The 14,450-nt window shown below is 52.6% G+C and overlaps 1 long non-coding RNA gene across 1 annotated transcript; it reads left to right on the forward strand.

The window, feature by feature from the left end:
- The first annotated feature begins 6,663 nt into the window (after positions 1–6,663).
- LOC118498242 lies at positions 6,664–7,234 on the forward strand. The gene is made up of 3 exons (XR_004900768.1): positions 6,664–6,743; positions 6,794–6,925; positions 7,134–7,234. It is a non-coding gene; the product is annotated as an uncharacterized LOC118498242 (long non-coding RNA).
- The last annotated feature ends 7,216 nt before the right edge of the window (positions 7,235–14,450 follow it).

Genomic DNA, 14,450 nt, shown 5'->3' on the forward strand with positions numbered 1-14,450 from the left:
TGACTTCGTGCAGGGTGCTGCCATCATGGAGAAACTGTATTTGTGAACACCAGATTCAGAGACCTGGCCAACATGCAGAGGATGTGTTAAAACCCTCCAGAGAGGACATGGAAGTCTATGGTGTTTGCAGGTCCCCAGGGGAATGTGGTGGCTCTAAGGCAGAGATAATCAGGTCCACCTTTAAGACACCTAACTAACAAACAAACAAAACCCTACTAAATAGATTATCCGGAGCGCAGCACACATAACTGACAGTACTTCATTGACTGTCGCCCCTCCTGGGGCCACACAGAAACCAGCATTTTCAGCTCCCCCAGCCGGATGGAACAGCCCCATTTTTACCTGGGAGAGGGCACCTGGGGGCCTCCAACCAGGGTTAGACAGAGACATCTGCACATTATCAGAAGGCTAGGAATTTGGTAATGCATAACTAGGTCAATTTTCTTTAAATATCTGTTCGACATGGGATTGAAAGGACCCTGACTTTCTATTAATAAGAAATACAAACCTCTTTATGTTAAAAATGAGACATTTATTACATGCACTGAATATAACATAATTGGAATTTCCAGCCAGGAGGATTTTTGAAGTAGCATTCAAGGGCACTGTCTTAACCTCAAGGGAATAGGACCAATTTAGGTTTTAAAAGTTATGTAAGGAGCTACAACTGGCTGCGTTAATTGGCATTATATTTTTTATTTTAGTACCTCTTAGAAATTGACATCCACAGAGCGTCTCTCTGGCTGGCCTTCCCCAAATCCCATCCCTCACCTTCTTTCTGGCCACCCTTCTGCTCTTGTGTTTTGCCCCGATTCCCCAAACCCGGCACACTTTCTCAGCCCCCCGCCCCCACCGCCATGCACCTGTTATTATATTCATCTGGGATACTGCCCACCAGATTCCCTTATTCGCTTCTCCACCCAGTTATCATGTGTGTCTTAGAGGATGCACCTTATCTTTCAGGTTCATTGCTGACTTGGACTCCGGGAAGCCTTTTCTAGTTAGCACACTACAACAAGCAACTTCTTCATCTACAGTGTTCACAGACCACTTAGTACCAAAGTCAGCCCTTAACTTGTTATTTACCATTATTTGTTTACCTGGGTCTCACAGTAGCTCGACTCTAAGCTTCCTGTAGCCAGCATAAGTCCTATAATAAGTGAGGCATGCAATAAGTCTTTGTTAAATAAAAATATGAAAAAGCAGCTTATCAACCCTGCAGGACTTAGAGGAAGTCCTCAAGTACTCATGTTTTCAATGTCCCCAGCCCTATGGCAGAGACTAAATATTGGGGAAAGGGCCATCCCAGGAGTATGGAGAGTGGCTCCTAGGGTCTCATGTTCATTTAGCAGGTGTTTATTGAGCACTTACTATATCCCAGGTGTCACTACAGGCATTCATGTGCAGGGTGTTCATTTAAAAAAGGACAGTGGAGCCATGACAACAATGATAAAGAAAAGAGTGACATAGGCATGGCATGACAAACCCTAGCAAGGGTGTCCAACCTGTTGCTGGTCGGACACCTGCAGCCCAGAGTGGCTGTGAATGCGACCCAACACAAAATCGTAAATTTACTTAAAACATTATGAGATTTTTGTGTGTGCAGTTAAGCGTCGCAATGTATTTAACATGTGGCCCAAGACAACTCTTCTTCTTCCAGCGTGGTGCAGAGATGCCAAAAGGTTGGACACCCCTGGTCGAAGACTGGCCAGAGTTAGCCCATGTCACTGAGTGGAGGTGGGGGGCAAGACAACACAGCAGAGACCACTAGACACCAGAGTGGAAAGAGACATTGGTGGCTGAGGAGCATGTAGGGGTTCATCAGAAACACTTTGACAGGAAACACCTCTCCCCCCTCACTTACACGCTCTTTCTTCATATCTGTCCCATTCTTTAAGACTCAGCTCACTCCCAGTTTCTTCCCTAAAATATTTCCTGGCTGCCTCCAACCCTCTGGGATCGCCCAAGAGGGCAGTTACCCGTGCTCTTTGCTTGTTTCAAATGTGCCACATCCGAGTCTACACCAGCTTCTTCTGTGTATCTACCTTATCTGGCCTGGTGAGCTGAAAACTCATCCTTCCCTGCCAGGCGCCCGGTGAGTAGGACTGATGCGAGGTCCTGGAGGGGGAGGAGGGAGATGCACACGAGGTCACGGAGAAATCCACAAACTACGGTGAAGATGAAAACAAACCAGGAACGGAGGCAGGCACGGAGAAGTTTACATTTAAACAGAACTAAGGGATGATCGGCTCCAGGAAGGCAAGGCCGAGGCTTGGAGTTCTCACCCAGGGTCTAATTCCTGTCTTCACAACTGTCGCATGAAATGTGCTCATGCTGTCAGTTTTAGCTCAAATTTGATGAAATCTCAAAGCGATTATTTGCATGACATCTCTGCTTTCTACTCACGAGTGCTCTAAAGGTGTTCCTAGAGACGCCAACTCATTTTTAAAAAAGCCGCCTGAGCCATGGCTGGTGTGGCTTGGTTGATTGGAGCATTGTTCTGTAAACCGAAAGGTCACGGGTTTGATTCCCCATCAGGGCACATGCCTAGGTTGTGGGTTCAGTTGCTGGTTGGGGAGCATACAAGAGGTAACCAATCGATGTTTCCCTTTCTTTCTCCCTCCCTTCCCCTCTCTCTAAAATCAGTAAGCATGTCCTCAGGTGAGGATAAAAAAAAAGAAAAAGAAGAAAGAAGCAGCAGCAGCTACCTGAAGGACAAGCAGACATCTCCAACTTAGCACGTCCCAGACCAAACTCCTGATCTTTGCCCAATTTTGTTCTACTGCCTTCTTCATCTTGAGTAATTAATCATATGATTTTGTTGTTTGTTTTACTCGCTGCTGTATTGCCAGCACCTACAACATGCCTGGAACATAGTAGGCACTCATTTAGGATTTGTCCATTGAATGAATGAACAAAAGAAGGAAGGAAGGAACAAACAAAGCAAAGCCAAACCTCATTGCCTGCAGCTTCCCCTCTCCTGTTACACTGAAGACCCAGCAGAGGGCTGTAAACAGCTTCACAACAAACAAGGAGTTGGTGCATCCGCACCAGCCCACCAGCAGAGGCCTCTCCTCATAGGAAACTTGGAGATGCTCACATCAAGCATTTCAAATGTCAGATAAGAAAGACATTTTGTGCATCTTGGAGCTATCTGAAGTCAGGGATTATGAAAATGTTTTAACGTGCTTAAAAAAGATTTCTAGAAAAAAAAGAGATTGTTTATAGCAATCGGATGCTAAAAGATATTTTAAAAAGGTGCATGATAGAGTATGTGCTTCATAAATAACCAAATTCTAGAGGAAAGAATGCAGTGTTGTGGAGGCCGGCCCTAACAGGGGCACACCGCTTGATATAAACAAAAAGACAAGATGTAAACTAGGAGACAGCGTTGGATTTCATGGCAGGCAGTGGGTGGGAGAATATATAAGAAGAAATTTATCTGTGAAACCAAATACTGTTTAGTTCTGAGCTCCCCACATTTTACAGAGGGACAGGGTCAAACCTGCACCCAAGGGTACCAGTCAGGGGAAGGCCAACTCTGTTGAATAGCAGGGTAAACCTCCAGACAGAGCCTTTCACAAACTGTGTGTGGCCTGTCATGGTATTTGTGAATTCAGCGTATTTGTTACCTCTAAGCATATTGATAAAATAAATTGGTTAAGAAGACTGTTAAAAGTAATCATGGATGCTGAGTCCACATGTGTTTCTAAGGGACCATAGGAGCTTTAAGAGAACAGTCCCAATTTTCCTTTCGGGGGCAGCACAATGAAATTGTAGGAATAGCGGTTGCGAGGTTTAGGAACCCAGGGTCATCTAGCTCTGTTCTGATGAGCTGTGTGACCTAGGGAATCCACGCAACCTCTCTGGGCCCTATAAAATGAGAGTGTTAAATTAAATGACCTTAAAGGACCCTTCGAGCCTTACATGTTATGGTTCTCTCCCCTCTTCCTGAAAATTCGAGGGAACTGCTGTCAGAGCCAGGGGGCTGCTCTGCTTGACCCTTCGTCTGGCCCCAGGTGACAGTTTTTACTAGTAGCTGTGTCTTCATTAGCCTTCTCAACACCCCTTCTATTCGTTCTCTACTTTCACCAGCAAGGCTTCCTGAGTGACCCACAGGCATAGCTGCTGGAGACGGAGACGAAAGATGGTCCCCCTACAAAGGTGAGACGCAGAAACAGCTCTCCCCTTGGGGTGAGAGAGCTTGGCCTGAAGGTCAACGGAGTCCGGAGGGAGGAGCCAGGCCCTGCTGAGGGTGACAGGGAGTGCAGGCTGGGACAAGTGTCCCCAGGGGAGGTGACACTTGAACTACACGTAAAGGATGAGTTGGAGTGGAGAGCAAGAGAATGGTGGGTAAAAGCGTGGATGCATTTAGGGGCCTGCAGGCTGGTGGACCCAAAAGATGCCCTTCACCTTGGGAGACAGGTGAGCAGGACAACCCGAGAGTTGAGGCAATCTCCCGAGGGCGGTGGAGGCCCCGTGAAAGCTTTGAGCAGACAGACACTTTCAGACTATGCTGTAGAGGGTGAATGTGGGGACAGGAACACAGTGGGGGAGGCTATGGCAGAAACTCAGGTGGAGTGTGGGGTGGGGGGTGTGCGTGAGACCAACCAAGCAAAGGGAATGCCTGTGGGAATGAAGACGAGGGAAGGAGCCCAGCACTGCCCGGGAGGTCACTTAGCTGAGATGCAGCGCTCGTCAGTGTGTAGGGCAGTGGGGGGACAACGCCTGCCGAGTGGCTAGGCGGACGGTGGTGTGCTTCGCTGTGTGGGGAAATGCTGGAGTAGGGGCAGGTTGGGGTCAGGGGGCACGGAGCTCCTATTGAGTCCAAGGGCCTGTGGGGGAGCTAGCCAATGAGCAGCTGGGAACAGGGTCTCAGCAGAGCTGGGGCTGGAGGCCGAGAGAGCCAGTATGGGGGTGACCGTGCCCGAGAGTGGCAGAGTGAGGAGGGGGGTGGGGCGGGAGCCTGGAGGTTAGATTGTCCTGGGCAGGAGGAGGAAGTCAGCAAAGACCCAGGAAAGTGACCAGTGAGGCGGCGGGCGATGTGGAAATCATCTGTGACCCAGGTTTCAGTAGAGGGAATGGTTTTAAGAACACGGGGCCCTGGCTGGTGTGGCTCAGCCGGTCGGGTGTCGTTCTGCAGAGCGAAGGGTCACTGGTTCCGTTCCTGGTCAGGGCATGTGCCTGGGGTGTGGGTTCGCTCCCCCGTCGGTGGGTGGGTGAGAGGCAACCGATCAATCTTTCTCTCCCTCTCATCCTTGCTCCCGTGCACTTCCTCTTAAAATAAATTTTAAAAAAGAAGAGGAAGAAGAAAATAACACGGGAGTTGTCCGCAGGGCCAGATGCTGAAGACAGAGCAAGTGACTTGCTTCACCTGGAAGGACAGCAATGAGACCCCTGGATCTGGTCGCCCCGAGAGTCTGGGTGGCCTGCCTGCCCAACAGCATTTTCCAGACAAGCGGGCGAAGCCAGTGCTCAGAGGCTGCCGCAGGTGCAGCCGGGGGAGGAGGGCGGGCGGAGAGTGTGTGTGTGTCACAGGTGGGCCCTCCGGGCAGCCTTCTGCGGTGGCCGCAGGCACGCCTCTCTGCCTGTTTGCGCCGTCATCCTCTGTCCCAGGGGGATGCGTGGCCTGTCCCAGAGGCTTTTCCACCCTTGTTGTCACCACCCTCGTGACATCAGCCTGCAGCTGACTTCACGTTACAAGCTGAAGACATGTCATCTCATAGAAATGCAAAGGTCGTGACCCCGGTGACCTGGAGCAACCCACAGAGACCTGCGTTGGCCGGCATTTGCTTCGTGTGGTGGGTTCAGAAGCAGTCAGGGGAGGAACTCGTTTTGACTTTTGGGACAGTGACTCAGATCCCGGCTCCTGGGGTCCGAGGCGTTAAAGAAGAGATGAGACAAATTCACACGGACCACTGAGTCCTGTGGGGGAACAGGGATGGTGCCGCTTCTCCCTCAAGGGGAGAGTAAGCCTCAGAGCATCTCGGCCACTCTCTCAAGGGGAGAACGCCTCGGCCCTTGCCTTCACAAGCTTTTACTGGGTTCCATTTGCAGAGGAACACAGGGTGTATACGTAAAGCCCATCAGTCATTATCAGGCAGAAGTGATTAAACAATAGATAACATTCAAAGGACTCTGAGGGCTTATTCTGAGTCAGGGTCAGATAGTTAAAGGGCCATAAAACTTTGGGGAACAAACTCACTTCCTGCTTGGACCCTTATCATTTAAATTGAGGGCATTAGCAAAGTAGGTTTCATAGGACTTGATGAATTCTTTCTTAGGCCTGATGCCCTAGGGAACCCACCCTTTCCAGCCCAGGGCCACACCCAACCTGGCATTGTTTCGGGCTTAAATCAGGCAGGAGGAGTAAGGCAGCCAAGAGATTAGGAGACTTCTCGCAGACAGAATGAGGACTCAGGCTATGTCAAAGCTGAGGGGTGAGGGTCCATCACCCCCTTTTTCTATAGCCCTCCAAGTCCTTCCCTGAGGGCTCCTTTGTGACCGTGCCTGTCTTAGGTCATCCCTCTTTTGAGGAATCTTACCCATTGTTGGCTAACCAGTCATCCCCCCGGGGCCAAGCAGGGTGAAGAGAAAGGGGGCAGAGGTGGTGCCCCTACAAGGAAGATAAGCTACTCAGCCTTAGTCGAGGGGGATTACAGCTCCTGCAACCAGGCAGGGCAGTTCCCAACAGGACAGAACCCAAAGGCAGAGGCACCAGCACAGGCTGTTCCATGGTCAAGGTGCATCACGAGCTCCCAGCCACCCTCACTCTCTTCTTTGTTTTTCTCAGCACCAGTCCTTTCCCAAAGCCTGGCAGGAGGTAACCTCAGGGCCATTGCCGTGACAGGGAGGATGAACCAGGACAGAGGCAGAAAGGAGAGCCTACAGTGGAGCCTGCTCTTTCCGGTCAGGTGGACGCTGGGTAGGCGTCGCCTGCATCCCCCTCACTACGGCCCCAGGGGAATTTATAAGATGTTCGATGACTGGCTCAGGGTGGCAAGTGGCAGAGGCCACGGGACCCAGGGCCTTGGCAGCTAGTGTGCGTGGCTTCCCTAGTGTCATTTAAGGTGGAGGGGATTTTAAAATCAACAGCCAAGACCCAGCATCTAGTGGAGGTTCTGTTTTGACAGCTGCACCACGAGGCCTGACATCTGCCCGCTGACCAGACTTCACCACCCAGAATCACACGAACCTGAGGCTGACGCCCAGCCCTGCACATACAAGCTGGGCGAGGCCATGGGCAGTTACCCCCCAAGTCCGAGGTGCCTGCTCTGCAAAGTGGGGGGACAGCGCCTGCCCTGCATAGTGGGGGGCTGTGCCTGCCTCACAAGGCTTCACTGCAGGTTGAATGAAATGTACGCAGGGTCTGACCCACCATAGATGCCTCAGATGTGATAGCTATTATGTTTTTTAGTATAATTCTCTCAATAGCAGCATTCGGTATAACTCTCATTAGTGTAATTCACATGGAATTAAGCACGATTCTCTCACCGGGGGAGCCACGGAGGGAAACACAGCACCCTGCTCTCTGCCGATTGCTGAGGCTCCCTGAGGGGCGCTGTACACAGCCGCCACCCTGGTCGCCCTGGTCAGCGTTTTCCAGGGCCAGCCCTTCCCCACTCGCCCCGCTCCTTCAGCTGGCTTCTGCTTTGCCCGCCCCCACGTGGCACCCTGTCCTCAGTGGGCTTTCAAGCCTGCATTCAGGGTGTGCTGGGTGCTGGGCTGCTCTTGGGGTGCTCTCAAACCCCCTTCCCCATCGACAGCAGGTGCACTTGACTCTCGAGTGCCTGCCTTCTGTCTCGTGCTGATCTGACCTCCTCTCTCTCCCTCCTGTGCAGGTGAGCAGCTGTGGGGAGCTGAGGAGAGGGGAGGCCCTGGCCACCACTCTTCAGCCCCAATTTTATCCCCACAGGCCTCAAGTTCCAGGACCGGCCTCACTCGGACCTGAGACGCAATGCATAGGCCTCACTCTCCTCTCTTTCTGTTCAGGAAACATCTGGAACCTCCTCTGGGGAGACCTGCCCCAGGGCTTCTAATGAACATCAGACTCCTGTGTATTCTTCCGAAGTTTTTCGTTTGTTGCATATTGTGAGAAATAACATGTATATCTTCTCTCAAGCACAGAACGTGAACCCCAGGCACAGTGTTCATAGTTCAGTCCTGCTGTCAGAGAACCCAATGCGTGAAATTGGAATTCGCCACACGGAGTAACTGGGGAAGAGGAGTACAGATGCTCCTCCACTTACGGTGGGGTAACGTCCAATAAACCCATCATAAGTTGAAAGTATCATAAGTCACAACGCATTTAACTCACCTGGCCTGCCGAACATCCTAGCTTAGCCTCGCCTACCTTAAACATGCTCAGAGCACTTACGTTAGCCTACAGGTGGGCACAAGTACCTAATTGTATAATAAAGTGTCGAATATCTCATGTAATTTACTATGCATATCCCTTTCACAACATTGTGAAGTCAAAAAATCATAAGCTGAACCATTGTAAGTCTGGGACTCTGTGTTTTTTGACACAAACCAGTCATCATTTTATAACAACATTTGCTGCTCATTATTTTAAACACCAGTCTTCCAGAGCGCTCTTAAAACAGGGTTCACATTAAAAGCTATTCTTTGTTCTATTTTTTCTGTCTCAATTTCGTGGCGCACAGAGAGAAAACCTAATTTGAGGAGGTCGTGGTGACATCCACACACTCGAGGGCCGGTGCATCAGCACGTGCCGCCCTCATACTGCCCGTCACCCCGGGCAGCGGTGCAGGGCTGTCCTGCAGCACCGGTGACAGTTACACCTGGCGTGATCGATGTGGCCCGCAGAGCTGGGAATGACAGAAGCCATTCATGCACACCCAGCTCCATGCTACACATTCTTCTTCACTCTTCAGCACAAAAGCATAGCATTGGTTTATTCCCATGTTCCAGGAAAGAGAACTAAGGCTCAGAAGGGTTAAGCCCAAGGTCTCAGGCCACCAGAGAGAAAGCGGAGATGTGCCCACCCACCCGGTAGGTGCTTGAAGGCTGGTTCACTGACCTCTGAGAAAGCCCCCCATGCCTCCCCACACCACCCAGAACCCAGGTGACTCCTTAAGGACTTGGGCCAGAGCTGGGGCCTGCAGGGGAGACAAGTCAGGGGTCATGACCCTGGTTCAGGGGTCATGAGCCTGGTTCAGTGGGTGTGCCCGTCACACTGGGTGGCTGCCCACCATGGGTAGGCATGTGTGTGCATGTGCGTTGTGGACACAGAAGGATGGGGCTGGGGTCATTTCGTGAACAGAAAAGCTGCTGCTGTCCACAGGAAAAAGGGAAGCCAGACAGAAACTGGACAGTGGACCACAGCAAGCTCTGCCCCAGTGGAGGCTGGCACAGAGCCCCCTGTGAGAGAGAAGACGGCCTGCTCTGGGCGCGCCAGGCTGGGGCAGAAGCGGGGCTGCCCAGCATCACCCTTTTGCCCAGGGACCCGGGCTAGAGGCAATGCCCCATCCTGTTGTTTCCGCCCAGTGGCCTCTGGTCCCCAGCCATCCTGATGTGAGAGGCTGGGCAGCATGCCTGGCGGGGCCCTGGCCTGGGCTGGGGACTGACAGGAGCAGGTGGGCCGGCAGGAAGGGCGGCACCGAGGAGCACATCAGAGTGCCCACAGGCCGAGGAACCCAGGGCATCAGGCAAGACCCGGGAATCCCAGCATCACACGCATTAGTGCAGAACCTGGGCCATCTCAGGGCTGAGCAGAACTTTACCCCCGAGTCACGGTGAAAGAAGGGTTTGCTGGGCCCATCACCAGAGCAGTACGATTATGGGGAAGAGGCTCCGTAACCACCTCAGCTGCTCCGCAGTGTCCTAGGCCTGCATCCCCGCATTTGTAGAAGGAGGGTCACAGTACTCAAATGGGCAAGGGCACCAAAAGCAAGGCACGACTAAGAATCTGCCAGTCTGGAGGACCCTAAGGGGTCATGACAATGACAACCGAGTGTCCTGTGACACCGTTCTGGAACAGAGAAAGAACGTTAGGTAAAACATCCAGGAAATCGGAATCAAGTGTGGACTTGAGTTAATAATGTACCAATGCTGACCCGCCTGTCGGGACTGATGGAAGACGTTGACACAAGGGAAGCCTGGGCGTGGGGTCCACGGGATCCCTTGTGTTAGCTTCCCAGCTTTCCTACACATCGAGAACTCTTCAAAGATAAGACAGCTGCCCTGGCTGCTATGGCTCAGTGGACTGAGCACCAGCCTATGAACTAAAGGGTCACTGATTCGATGCCCAGTCAGGGCGCATGCCCGGGGTGCAGGCCAGGTCCCCACCTGGGGACATGCGAGAGGCAACTAATTGATGTATCTCTTGCACGTCAATGTTTCTTTCCCTTTCTCCCTCCCTTCCTCTCTCACTAAAAAGAAATAAATAGCCCTGACTGGCATGGCTCAGTAGATTGAGCACGGGCTGTGAACCAAAGCATCGCAGGTTCAATTCCCAGTCAGGGCACATGCCAGGGTTGCAGGCCACGGCCCCCAGCAACCGCACATTGATGCCTCTCTCTCTCTCTCTCTCTCTCTCTCTCTCTCTCTCTCAAAATAAATAAGTAAAATCTTAAACAAAATAAAATAAATGAATAAAAATCTTTTAAAAAATAAGACAGTTATTTTTGAAGAAAGATCCTGTTCTGTAAGCTTGGTGAGCTAAGAATTTTATTCTTCTCTACCTGATGTGGATTTCCACCACATTCTTTCAAGTTCTTCTGCAGAATTCTGGAGCTTTCAGTTACTGGCAGTGCACTAATGAGCGACTTCCTTAAAAGAGGTCCAGCAGGCAGGGGCCCGCCTGGAGCCTTCTCCAGCAGCCTGTGAAACTGGGACAGTAACCCAGCAACCCTAGTGTGGCTGCTCTTCTGGGGCGTTGACCTTGCACCAGCCTAGACTCCACAGCCCAGAAGACCAGGAACTGTTACTGCGTCTGCCTCACACGTGAGGAAACCGAAGCTTCAAAGGTTAAGTAGTTGGCCAAGGTCACACCACAAGGATGTGCCAGAGCTGGCCTTGCCCTCCGACTCCAAAGGTCATAACCTCACCGCTGCTAAAGAAAGAAAACTGAGCTTATTTTAATACATTTTATACTTAGGAAGCCTCCCAGTGTTCCGGCCCAGAAGCTACTGCATTCCAAACCCACAGACCCTGAGTTCTAGGGACCAAACCCATACGCCAGAGTGTGGCCGCGCTCCCACACGTTCTGTGCTCAGTCTTTGCAGTGACGAGCCTCGAGGCTTTCCCCAGCTGTTCAACATTGGCACGGTCCTCAGTCTCCAGGGGGCTTTCAGGGCCCTCCTGCCTCAGTCATTCCTATGAGGGGGAGAAGAACAGCATGGACAGGGGCACGCTGACCCTTTTCTACCCAAATCCCAGGGCACACGGCAGGGTGGAGACAGGACCAAGTCCAGATCCAAGCTGCCAGGGCAACCTCTGTGCAGGCCCAGGTCAAGTGCCAGCGGCATGAGGGGAGGTGGCTTCTGAGAACTGGAAATAGGCATTTAATACCAACACACCGGCTCACACGTGAACATGAATTATTTTTTAATCCTCACTCGAGAACATACTTACTGATTTTAGAGAAAGAGAAAGGGAGGGAGAAAGAGAGGGGAAGAAACAGCAATCAGTTGCCTTTTGTACACACCTGGGCCAGGGCTGAACCGCAACCCGTGCATGTGCCAGGACCGGGAATCGAACCTGAGATCTTTCAGTTTATGGGACGATGCTCCAACCAACCTGAGCCACACGTGCCAGGGCTAAGCATGATTTCTAATGGTCTTGTAGCTTCTGACAACCCAGATGACACGGACTCATGGGCCACCAAAGCCCACCACAGCCGGCGTGTGTGGGATCGGGAATGCTCCCCTCATCTTGGCCTCGGGGCGCTCTCTGACGCCTCCTCCGGGATTCCCACCTGCCTGGAGCTCCACCTTTCCTGATCCACCAACCCCACGTCACCGTGACGATAAGTTGAATTTATCTTCCCTTGGTGACTTAAAAGTTCTTTTCGTGCACTGAAATCAATGTATATAACCTCTCATTTGTTGCTTTGTAAGCATCCTTGAGCCTTCCCCTGGATGCCTATTTCAAGACTTCCCCTACACTCACTGTACTGGGGCCTAGGCTGTGGGTAGGGTGATCGGGCGTGCGGTTTTCCTGGGACTGTCCCAGGTTCTAGCACTGAAGGGTTCACGTTCTGGGAAGCCCCCAGGTCCCAGGTGAACCGGGGTCGTTGGTCACTTTGCCTACGGAGCCTCCCCTTTGCAGGTACCCCAACCCGATTACAGCTAGAGTGGAGTTGCTCAGAAGAGGTGTAGACCCTTGACCGTGGTCCTCGGACAGCGGCAATGCCGTGCCCTGGAAACCAGTTCAGAATGCAGACTCTCAGGCCGCACCCAGCCCTGCTGATTCGGAAGCTGCTCTTTCACCCGGTCCCCTGGTGATTCCAGTGCAGGTTAGTCAAGAACAGCTGCTCTGCAGGGCTGGTGACGTCAGCCCTTCTCTGGTGAGAAACACAGTGTGGACACCTGCCTCGGAGACACACTTCCCCCAGAGCCCCAGCCCGGAACTGAGCCCACAGCCCTGGGGAGGCCAGCAGCGCACCAGACCGCACTGAAGCCACACAGCCTGTGAGCCAGCCAGCGGGGCAGTCTCTCCAGCAGCCGCGGGCCTGGCAGAGCCCGCCGCCAGCCCTTCCTCTCTGAGAATAGAGAGAGAGGAGCGGCCTCAAGTCTGTTCTCACTCACACATCTTTTAAAAGATAAAGAGTCCGTCACAAGAGTTGGCAGCTTCACTATGATTATAGGAAGTTGTTTGGTAACACCTCGTATCTGATATCACCACCCAGTCATTCTTAACTTGGTGTTCATCACATGTCCTGAGGGGTTTGTTTTCTAAAAAATAGAACGCCAGGGCCACGCCTTGGACCTCCGGACCCGGGGTCTCCGGTGAGGGGCCAGGCTTCTGTGATTCGAGGAAGTCCCCCAAGTGGTTCTGAGGGGCAGCTAGGGACCAGAACCCCCAGGAGAAGAGCATGCACCCTTCTCAGCCCCGCCCTCTCTCTGCCATCCTTCCTGTCCTCAGATTAAGGGGCTCTTCTCTCCTGGCACTAAAGGAGGACGACAGGGACACCCCACCCCCTGCCAACAATTGGGCACACTCTTTTTCTGGGGGTGGGCTGAGTGGATCGTGAGAGACCGGGCCCCTAGAGACCTCAGAATCCTTGGGATGCTGGCACAGGGCCCGACGATGGGCGTGTCGACCCTGTCACCGAAGCCGTGCGGGCCGATGGCTGCTCTTCGGGGGCAGACGTGTCCCTGAAGGTGCCTCGGGGCCCAGGTGCCCACGCCTGGGGGTGGTTTTCTCTGAGCCCTTCAAACTTTTCACTTCTGATTTTCTTCCCACTACCATTCCTTGGCTTTGAGAAGAACCCCGTCAATCCATGGCTGGGAGGCATTATTTTTCTGGAAGCACCATGAAATTTCCTCCCAGAAGCCTTTGCAGACAAGCTCCCTGCCCCCCGCCCACCCCATCCACTGCAGCCTCAGGGCTTTGGGGGCTGTGAGCCCCAAACCTCCCCTTTTTAGGCAAGATCCTGACTCCTGACAGAGGGAACGGCACCCGAGATGGCCTTGGGGACAAGGGGAGAGGGGTGCGGATGTGGGGAGGACCACTTAGGGGCAGTCAGATGTGGGAACACCCCAGACGGCGGTGAGTGGCATGGCTGGGGCCATGTCTGCTCTCTGGATGTCAGCTCCGCTCTCCGTGTGACATGAGGGGGCCAGCGGGTCTCTGAGCTCCGCTCCAGCTTGACGGAGCCACAATTCTGTGACTGCTTTTAGGGGCGAGGGTCCCTGCCCACTGAATGGACCGGGGGCGGGGGAGGGGGGACACATCCACAGGACCCACTCAGCAGGTGGGCTCTTAGGATGTGAGTTCCAAGGAGCGTGTTTGGCCGTTTTAGGGAGGGCTCGTTTTGCCGTCTTCCCTGCCGGAGCTGCAGGCCGCCGCCTGTGCCAGCGAGGTCCCCGCCCCGGGGAACCAGGAGTGCGCCACCACTGTCCTCGGTGTGCCTGCTCTGCACGTTGCTCCCCACAGCTCACGGAGGAAGCATTGTCATCCCCATCTGGTTTCCGAAGAAGACACTTTTATGTCAGTCTAAACTGTGTTGAACGTACCAGGTCTGCTGAACTGGTATAATTTTGGGTCTTTTCCCTGTTGAATTAGAAATAGGCCGATTGTGTCATCCTTTGGTGATAAAGCACTAAGCATTTGTGCACTGAGAATGCAGGTGGCACAAAACTGAGACTGGCTTTTAAATCATCACAAGGTGTCTAATGCCTCTTTATCGCATAACTAACTGGTTACCTTGAGAGTGAGTTTGAACTCTTCTGGAACAGTGGAACAGGCATGGTTCTGTGTGA

Source organism: Phyllostomus discolor, chromosome 14 (genome assembly GCF_004126475.2).
Source record: "Phyllostomus discolor isolate MPI-MPIP mPhyDis1 chromosome 14, mPhyDis1.pri.v3, whole genome shotgun sequence".
NCBI lineage: Eukaryota > Metazoa > Chordata > Mammalia > Chiroptera > Phyllostomidae > Phyllostomus > Phyllostomus discolor.